The sequence below is a fragment of the Pinus tabuliformis genome, chromosome 6 (genome assembly GCF_031772625.1).
Source record: "Pinus tabuliformis cultivar Carrire ecotype Pingquan chromosome 6, CPIR1, whole genome shotgun sequence".
Taxonomy (NCBI): domain Eukaryota; kingdom Viridiplantae; phylum Streptophyta; class Pinopsida; order Pinales; family Pinaceae; genus Pinus; species Pinus tabuliformis.
In genome coordinates, this window is record NC_142292.1 from 1,773,748,887 (window position 1) to 1,773,759,907 (window position 11,021).

Genomic DNA, 11,021 nt, shown 5'->3' on the forward strand with positions numbered 1-11,021 from the left:
GGCTTAGCTGTGAAATTAATCAGAAATTTCATAGACTTCACATCTGGGCAACCATCTTCTCACACTCTTGTGCAACAATTGTTGACGTGTGGCCCAACTATATGTAAAGAGGCCAAAGGGAAACAGTTTAGGACATGAATTAAAAATAATTTCATATATGGAATTAAACTGCTAACACAAGAATCTCTCAACTACCCCATTAAGACCAGGCCAATGAGGATTTTGAGAAAGCTCGTTTGTCCCAACGTGTAAAGTGAGAGTTGGCTCTTTTGAGGTCCAACAACACTAGCAATATCTTTCTTGCATGAACAATGATATTTATGGCCATAAACTCTACCAACAAAAGGTGTGGCATTCAATATGGGGCTTTTTCTCTGAAGCAAAAGCTAGGTTGTCTATGACCCTGGTAACTTCACCATATTCTCAGGTAAAACATCATCGGTAGCAACAAAAACATTATTATTGATGACCAAAGTTGATTTTCCAAATGTATATATTTTCTTGGGAATCTGACCCTTGATCTTTCACTGTAATTCTCTGCAATGTGCCCATATCCACAACGTTTGCACAACTCACAAATCACATACAAGCATACTAAAATCTCTCACACTAGACTAACGTGATCTTTGCATACTCTATGTTAATCTATGTACATAGTAGTAACACTCAAGGATCCCTCATCTTCTTGGCCCTCCCATGAGGGAGTTAAGCCAAAACTTGCTATGATACCAATTTAGAAATTTAAAGAGGAGTTATATTACACATAAATACATACAAAATAATATTTGTAAATTACACACACTTGCATTCAATTACAACACATTTATATAATTGATCTCATATCCACCTAATTCCAATCATATATATATGTAGGTTGAAATATTCTTTAAACAAATTCCCAAACCAACTCTAAACTCAACACATTCAATTGATAAAAACATTATCCCCAAATATTTCATATATTAATTTAATATTTATAAAAAAATAACTAAACAATAAAACAATGAATAATTAAAAATAATAAATAAATAAAAATAGCTCATAATACTTCTATACTTACTAAAAATTCAAAGCGATTTAATGTTCATACCAAAACCTATAATATATTAAATAATTAACAACCATAAAAAAAAAATGCATTAAGGTTCTTTCAAAGAAGAAAAATGCATCAAGGTTCTTTCAAATGAAACGGTTCAATGCCTTTCAATACGAATGCAATAGAAGGATATTTGAAAACATAAAACAATATTAAATTTAAGCATTATATTTATTTGTAAGTATGAAATTTGAATGATTATAACAAAAACAAATGCATATTTTAATAATATTTTTAATGTGTTGGTTTCCCATTTGTAATTTTTTTATTTTATTTTATTTTTGTGATTAGGTTAAGCTTATAGTATATTTAGGGGATATTATGGGGTAGAATAATAAATGAATTGGCCATAGTTAATAAACAAAGTGGTTAACCTGCATTATGTAAGTGACCACAAGTAGTTAGAAATAATGTGATAAGCCCATTGCCTTAGATATATGGTATTGAGAGACTCATGGTATTGTATGTATGAAGCCTATATAGGTGCTAGAGACTCCCCATTGGGATAAGTCAAATATTATTGTATTAGCAAGCATATGGGTTGTGGAGTGTTCTCCTTCCTTAAAGAGTGACTGTATGGTGTTACCCTACCTCAAGTGTTTTGATTAATAAAGAGAAGTATTTTCATATTCAGATCTTGTTACTTTTTGGCATATTTATATTTTCATATATTTGTAGGTCATATCTACTACAAGTGGTATCACAGCACTTTCTTGGGCAAAGTGGAGAGATTTTTTATTTTTATTTTTTGTAGGAATTTTTGGGGTGGCGAGTTTTCATATCAGATCTGAAACTTCTGGTACAAAATTTGCAGAAACAAATTCCAGATATGGATTCTTTCCGAAAAAATACCCAAATTCAAAAAAAAAATCGCCCGAATTGGAGTCCGGATGAAGGAGATATCGGTGATTTAAAAATCAATTGTGTTGCAGATTTTTTCTGACGACAATTCGTAGATGGCAGATCTCTAGTCAATTTTAATAGTTTTTGTGGGGAGTTTTGAAAAACTAATTGCAGATCTGAAATCTTCTTGAAAAATTACTCAATTTAAAAAAATAAAAATAAAAATAAATAAATATTTGGTCTAATCAGAGTCTAGATGAGAGAGATATCGTTGATTTAAAATCAACTTTTTTTTCATAATTTTTTTATGGTGGGACAGTTGCAGAGCAAATATGAATTTCCAAAGTGTCTAGATAGATATTTATATCACATAAGAAGATATATAATGGTCATTCCATTTCAAAAAACATATTATAATAAGGATTCTATGCCATATTGATCAAATTGTGTCCATTTTAAATTTTCGCCAAAGTAAGTGACTTTTTCAAAACCCTCTTCATGGCTTTTAGCAAGATGTTTTTTACAGGAAAATATGATGGGCCAACTATTGAAAAACTTATACAATCTCATAAGTGTGACCGCCCATGGTATTGGAAGGACTCCATAGGGTATTATTTGAAAGGTGAGGCTGCTATATGGTGGAAATCACTTGACAATGAGATTCTAAAGTTATGTCGTTCTGACGAAATTGAAAAATTCTTTTTGGACAAATGGTCTCATACTAGAAAAAAAAAGAAAACAAAAAACATAAAAGGTTGTTTTCTGTTGGTATCTCTTTATTAGAGGTTGATGGATGTATTCAAAAGAAGAAGATCATTGTGTCTATCAATCCTAGTTACAAGTGTAATTTAATCAATGTGAATGTGGCAAAAAAATTACAAGTTTTAGCAAAACATATTGCAAAGTCACAGGTTGATAATGAAGATGTTCAAAATTTATAAAGGTTTGAAGTTTTCTATGGATAAGTATGTGTTGCATTTTGATTTTTATACTTCGGATATAGATAATATGGATGTTGTTTTGGGATATCCTTGGATGAAATCTGTGTGTACTGTTAATATTAATGTGCAGAAAAAATTCATAAAGCTCTAGTATAAAAAGAAGAAAATTACATTACATGATATTTCCATTAAGACCTAAGTAGCGACTATGGAGGCAGAAGCACAAAGCTCTAACGACACTAGGACGTCAGATGATGAGCCTATGATGGTCGGAAACCAAACACAAACATCAAACTAGGTACCAGAAAAAGCACCAGACACCACTCAAGCACCAATAATACAGAAATTAACGAAAGATATTCCATCAGTTGAAGCTTCAACATATCACCATCCACATCACCCAACGAGAAAACAACCAACAAGGTGGCAACAAGTTAGCAACAAGGACAACAACCCTAAGACAACTGATAAAGTGGTGCAATGATCCAACCACAACACATCAATGCATAGGAGTCGTCAAGTTCAAATTCCATCTCAAGCGAGTGAAGCACCAGCTAGATCGAGGGTTCACCTTTCTTTTGGATGGATAGATTCACGTGCATGGTACCAATGGACTACACTTTTGAGTAAATATTATTATTTGTGTCCTACTTATGTTTTGGGAATGAAACATGTTTAAGGGGGCTGGAATGTAGTATACGTAGGGGGATATTAAGGGGTACAAAGGGAGGTACCCAAGGTAATAATGAGATATAAGGATAATAAACAAATGAACCATAGTTAATAAATAAAATGGTTAACTCACATTATGTAAGAGACCACAAATAGTTAGGAATAATGTGATAAGTCCATTGTATTAGATATATGGTATTGAGAGACTCATGGTAATGACCCATGGTATTGTATAGAGGCTAGAGACTCCCCATTGGGATAGGTCAAGGATTATTGTATTGACAAGCATATAGTTTGTGGAGTTTTCTCCTTCCTTAAGGAGTGATTGTATGGTGTTACCCTACCTCAAGGCTTTTGATTAATAAAGAAAAGCATTTCTATATTCAGATTTTGTTATTTCTAGGCATATTTCTATTTTCATGTATTTGCAGGTCAGATCTATTACAAAGCCTAGGCTAGGGCTACTACTGATTCACCTATATTTTAATTCCCCTAATGTGGCTTCCATCCTCAATCCCTCCCCATGACTAAACCCCACACAAACCAACTCGTCTACACCTCATAGGTGTTGTCCATTTGTAATTAAGTTATAGTATTCTATAGCAAAGTTTAAGCTGCAGAATATTCATGGAGTTTAGGATGCATGAAAAACAACCAAGCTCAAGCTCAAGCCCTCTACCAAGGAATTTAGTTAGCAAAAGAAAAACAAATAGTTTCTCTCACTGTTTTGGGAGACTCTCTCCTTTTTATTCAACATTTGGTGAAGGTCTTACTTCTAAGGGACAAAACATTAAAAAGTCTTATGAAAAGAATTAGGAAAGTAGGAGAAGGGTTCTCTTCAGTGTTGTATTTCCATGTTTTTCATGATCTCTATAAAAATGTGGACTTATGTGCTAATGAAGGGTGTAAATCAAGATTGGGAGATTTAAAAATCAATGGTCTTTTCCTCTTCCTTAGAGCTTAATGAATTGTCATTACAAAGTTATGAAAAATGATTGTCATTACAATTATAAAGATGACATGTAAATTTTGTTTTTTGGTAGGTCAAATTTTAAAAGTATATACCTAGACAACCACTTTTTTGGTTGTCTAATTTGGAGTCTTAGAAAGATTTGTAGTCTTGTTGGATAAGAGGGCTTAAGGAATTTATTTTTAAGATATAGCTATGTATTTGTTACTATCTAGTCACAAACTTGCATACAAATACAAATTTCCCATTTTGATTTTAAAAAAAAAAGAAGAAAACTCATAGTTATTTCCCATTTTGATTAAAAAAAAAGAAGTAAAAACATGGTTGTAACTTGAAGAAATAAAATTATTAAGAAAAATATATTTTATTTTATTGTATAATATTACTTATTATTGCATGCAAGGATTAGAGAATTGGAAATTAAAATTATTAAGGAAAATACGTTATATTTTATTCTATAATATTAATTATTATGGTGTGAAAGGATAATAGAATTGGAGATTTAATGGGTTAGTTTAAATATTGAATAATTTACATGTTAATTAAAAGTTTTTAAAGTGAATATTTTTAAACTGGTTATTAATATAATCTATTTTTTTTAATATTTTAGTTTTTTAAATATATTTTGACTATTTTTTATAAAAAAATTCTACAAATATGTGTTAGAATTGGAAGTTTGTAAAAATTATAAGTTTGAATTTTGTGGTTTTTAAGCATTTCCAAGATTTTCAAATCTCTAAATCTATTTTTATATTTGAAAATACAGTTTTAATAACTAAAAATTACAATCTCATTAATATTAATATCTAAATCTTATTAAAATAACCAAAACATAAAACAATTAAATTGCATCATTAAAATTAATATCTAAATTGTTATCAAAATAACCAAAACATAAAATAATTAAATTGCATCCTTGATTAGGTGTCTTACATATTATATGATTATTATATATAAGTGTAGTCTAAAGAACTCTCAAAATTCTGGAAAATAATGTAAATTCAAGCAAGACTATGAGAAAATCCCACATAATTTTTTTGAAAATTTGGGTTACAGTTATCAAACTTCAAAATTCTAGGTGTCTGAAAGTTCTTGATGGTGCTGAATCCATTTCCACTTCAAACAATTCATTTAAAAAATACTAATTTCTAAAAAAAAAATCTACTCTCTGTCAGAATTTGTAAAGTTGTACACATATATAAATAAAGAAATAAAACATTCTAACTCTATTTTTGCTTGATTAAACGTTCTTCTTATTCTGAAATAATAAAATAAGTTAACCAACCAACACCAAAATGTATTTGTCAATTTTGAAAATCTACCTTTATTCTTTGAATAATGGCCATGACTCAATATGCAAATAATGCTCAATAAACACTGTCCTATTTCTTTAGAAAAAAGACGGTCCCATTTTTGATTTGACATCTCAATGATGATAGATTTTCCAATAAAGCTAAATAGATTTTTTTTTATTCTTGACAGCTTTAAAAATCTATCTTTATTCCTTCAATAATGGTCATGAATCAGTACAAATAATAGTTAATAAACACTTTTGGTGGATTCTATCCTATTTCTGATCTGAAAACTCAATTATTATAGATTTTCGAATAAAACTAGATAATTTTTTTATATATTTATTAAAGTACACATTACCAACTACATAGTATAAGAGTGTTCATATTTCACCTAGTTGACACGTTTTCCCAGGGCTTTGTTTTTCTGAGCAAATTAGCAGTGACACGTGTCCGGATGTATGTTATTTTTCGTACCTGCAAAAGTTAAAGAGCGGACAACTTTGCCTTTAATACTGCTCCTTGCCGGCCACTACTCCTCTACACGCATTCCAAGAGTTTGGTTTTCGTGTCGATGAACCCGTGATTTGGAAAAAATGATTTCGCTGAAATTTGGAAAAATAAAGAAACGAGTATTTTTAATTTATTTTTTCATTTTTTGAGATTTTTATAACGAATTTATGTCTTACTAGTTCAATGCGTATGCATAAACTGAGGCTTGGCATGAACGCTATCTCTGGTATTGTGACTAAACATAGTTCATCCTCGTTTAATAGATTTCCTCGTATATTTCTCCAAATGCGATCTTATGATTTAAAGAACATATTATAATTTTATGTATAAAAATATAATGATGGTATGGAGAATAGAATTAGTCGTAACTAGTTATCAAATTTGAAGGGCATCTTTTTATTATGGGATCTATGCCCTCTCATCTGACTAGAAGCGTATTAAAGCTTTTATGTCATAAAATATATAATGTAATTTTGTTTTATGGAGACATCATTAGTTAGTGCTATGATTTCATGTCATCAAATTGCTGAAGGCATGTCTTATATTCATTTAGAATGGCGTATATTCTAGTCACATTTTCATAATGAAAAGCATAAAAAAAAAGTTATTTAATTGACAACAATAAATTATTTTCCCATTTCTTTTTTTTCTAACAGCATGGTAAATTTAATTTGAAGTGTCTTAATTCATTTAGAAGGGCGTATAAGTCATTAAGTTTTTTTAACACATGGTAAATAAATTAATCTAAGGGAAACCCCGAATCAACCCTCGGCTGCCACTATAACACCAAGAGTATTCCAAGAGTATTTCCAACAACCTGCAAGCCACATATACCAAATCTTATGATTTAGCAAGAGTCGAGACTCACAGATAAGGGGAGTCTACTCCTTGAGCCAAGATCATCGCAAGACATAAAGAGTCTTCCATTTCTGGTGAAAGTTTTGAAAGATCAAAGGGTGCGTTGATTGATCAATTTCGAGTTCCCCACCAAGCAATTCAATCCTTAGATTCTACACTTCCTTGAAATTATTTAAAACCTCAGCGGGAGAATGATGGGAAACCTCTACAACCATGGATTTCTTTGGGCCCAAAACATGTTGCAATGTCTATCATGGCCTAACAATGCTACCTAGTACCCATCATGATTCTCATCAAATAGCTCCATATCCTCCTGTTTTTACCATTGTTGTTAAGGTTGGTTTCTTCACTTGATATAATGTAGTCCACCTTAACTACCATTGTCTGCACTTGGGGGACTTTACTAGAGAACCCCTTTGAAACTGCACAACATCATCCCAAGGTCTTAATATCACCAAATTTGTTGAATATAAGCATCAAAAGTGAATCTGGAAGCCTGTCAAGGTGGTCTACTGACGAATTACAAGAGTCGAGACTCACGGATAAGGGGAGTCTACTCCTTGAGCCAAGATCATAGCAGGACATCAAGAGTCTTCCATTTCTGGTGAAAGTTTTGAAAGATCAAAGGGTGTGTTGATTGATCAATTTCGAGTTCCCCACCAAGCAATTCAATCCTTAGATTCTACACTTCCTTGAAATTCTTTAAAACCTCACTGAGAGAATGATGGGAAACCTCTACAACCATGGATTTCTTTGGGCCCAAAACATGTTGCAATGTCTGCCATGGCCTAACAATGCTACCTAGTACCCATCATGATTCTCATCAAATAGCTCCATATCCCCCTGTTTTTACCACTGTTGTTAAGGTTGGTTTCTTCACTAGATATAACATAGTCCACCTTAACTACCACAGTCTACACTTGGGGGACTATACTAGAGAACCTCTTTGAAACTGCACAACATCATCCCAAGGTCTTAATATCACCAAATTTTTTGAATATAAGCAGCGAAAGTGAATCTGGAAACCTGTCAAGGCGATCTACTGATGAATTAAACCCCATGTTTGGATCAATATAGATATTCCTCAATATAGCACATAACCACGTAAAACTCAATAATGATTTAGGACTTGATCAGAAACTACTTCACAATCAAATGCAAACAATCAAATCTTTGATACATCTTAGATATCATGAATTCTCGTAATCATCTACACAAAATCTCATACTATTATGGCTAAGAAAACCTATAAGAACCTTCCCCATCATGAAGAAACTCCCAGTATGTCCCTCTTCATGAGCAGAATAATTCCCCTTTGCATCAGTTCCCAAGAATCTTCCTTTTACCCCAGTTTACAAGACCGATGCTACTGACCAGTTTCCTCGTCGCGTTGATTTGTAGAGATTAAAACCAAGACTAGCATCATATGTCGCTACTGAGCCTTTTCTCATTGGTGCCAATTCTCTTTTGGCAAGCTTTTAAATATGGAGTTGAAGCTTCTAGGTGTAGAAGCTTCGTAACGAAAGTCTGGTAAATGGTTGGGCTAGATGGAGTTGAGGAAGTCTGTTTGGGCTCCTTTCCCCTATTAGCATGGAACCAACCCAAAAGATAAAGTCCTCCTTTTACAAGCTTCACTCGTATTTTAGCATTGGTATTTTTGGAGCTTGAATAATCAGCAAGACATTTATAGCTTATAGCTTTCTAGTGTATGTTTGAGGGAGAATAGTGTGTTTGGTTTGGTTTGAGACTAAAGGGAAGAAGCCTTAAAAATTCCATTGTTGGGTCTATCCATGAGATGCTAGCAGAAGTGTGGGAACCCAATATGTCAGAGGAGACCAACAACATCAAGGCATTGGTTGTAATCTCTTTCTGAATTATATGAATACAACTATTGATTTATTTCCTACATTGATGTGTTATCTTGCATTCGATGGCTTAATGTTCCTTGGCCTGTTAAGTAGGTTGAATACAATATTTTATGCTATCACGTTTTTTTTTGTTGTTTGTTTACTTTTTTTCAGGTATTTGAAGGAAGGAAACGAAAGGTAGCTGGAGTGAGGAAGTAGAATCATCACCAAGCGAAATAGTGCTCTAAGAGGTAGGCCCTCTTATTTGATTCTAGCTTAAGCAGATTTTCCATAGATTGTTTGTTTGTGGCTAGACCCGCTCTCTCGGGCTAGAGGAATTTTTTGTGTCCGCACTGAGAATTTAACTACACCACAAATTGGCGACTCCACTAGGGAGCTAATCCTTCTGTTTGATTGATTGTCATTTTATGGTTTTGTGTGAAATTTTCTAGTATTACCATTTCCCTTTAGTGTTCTCTGTTTTTCCTGGTTTACTACTCTAAGCCTAAAATTTATAGTGGCAAGTCTGGTCTTAGCCTTTGCAAAAAAAAATTTCCTTGAATTCTAGATCAACGCATTTATTTTTCTGACAATCACACCAATCAACACGAGTTTCTCAGAAACAGTCGCACCGACCCCCTTTTGTCACTTGTTTTCAGTTAGGGAGTCACGCCGATTCCTGTAGGTGAAGGTCAGGGTTTCCCCTAGATCATAACCATTGTGTCTTGCCCTTCTGATTTGTGTCTCTTAGCTTGTTTTGACTATGTTCTACCTGACTGGGAAGCTCTTTTAGCTTGGTTTATATGCTTGTTTGGTTTGTCTTTTCTTCACTTGGTTTCTTGAGTTCTTGGATGGTTTGGAGTCCTAGGGCATCTAGGTTGTCATCCATTCACCTGTTTGTGTACTCAGCACGTCAAGTTGATAGTTAGGTTGCTCCTTGAATTTCATTTGTTAGTCATTTTGGTTGCTTTGATTTCCATTTAACAAGTTTTGAAAAGTTTCATTTGTTGATTAAGCGTCTCTTTTTTATCATAGATTACATTGATCATCTTGTTTTTGGTTGAGTCTTTGGAAGGAATTCTCTTTTGTGCTTTGCATTTGCTTGAGGGTGATTGTATTTGAAAATTTTTCATTGAAGTGTTTGTGAAATATTCGTTTTCTCATTTCATTGAAGAATACATAATTCTAGTTTGTTGAATCAATATGTTACATTAGTTAGCATCATTGAAGACTAGAGTTGCATTGTCATTTGCATTGGAAAAGAAATGAATTCTCTTTACTAGTGAAAGGACTACTTGAAGTGTGTTTGGTAGGAAAGATAGGAATTGGAAAGAGTTTTTCATTATTTTGTTTTCAAAAAGCAAAGTAGTGAAAAAGTCATTTTGCTTTCAATTGCTTGTTTGTTGCATTGAGTGTGTTTTCTACTCTCATTAGTGTAAACAATTCATCGAATTGAAAGGGTCTTGTCTCATTTAGCTGCATATAGGAGTTTTTCGAGTCACATCAATAAGGCCTAAAAACCAAGAGATAATTTCGAGATAAACTCTAGAATGTATTCAATTAACCTAAGGCACATTTCAAACCTAACGAACACATTTAGAAGGTCTAGGCTAGAGACGTGTTCTGACGTCTTTAAACCTAGTAGTTGTCATTCACTTCAGCACTAGACAATGCTAGTACGGACTTGTTCTCCCCGTACCATCACGTATATAAAGGGAGACCCCACTAGGTTGCAATCCTTTATCTATAGGAAGCTGAGTCTACCACCTTGTAAATGTGATACACTGAACACAAAATTGGGGGAGATTTCCTGCCCGTACTTCTCGGTTTGCCGGGAGGTATTCTATAGTTCATGGTTACCTGGTAATTCTTTTTTTCCTAGATCATCCTGAGTAGTTGTTTTGATCATTTTGAATCCCTAAATATAAAATATCATCCGAGCACTTGTCCTTTCGAGCTCGTTTCAAACCAAAAGTGATAAAGTCACCT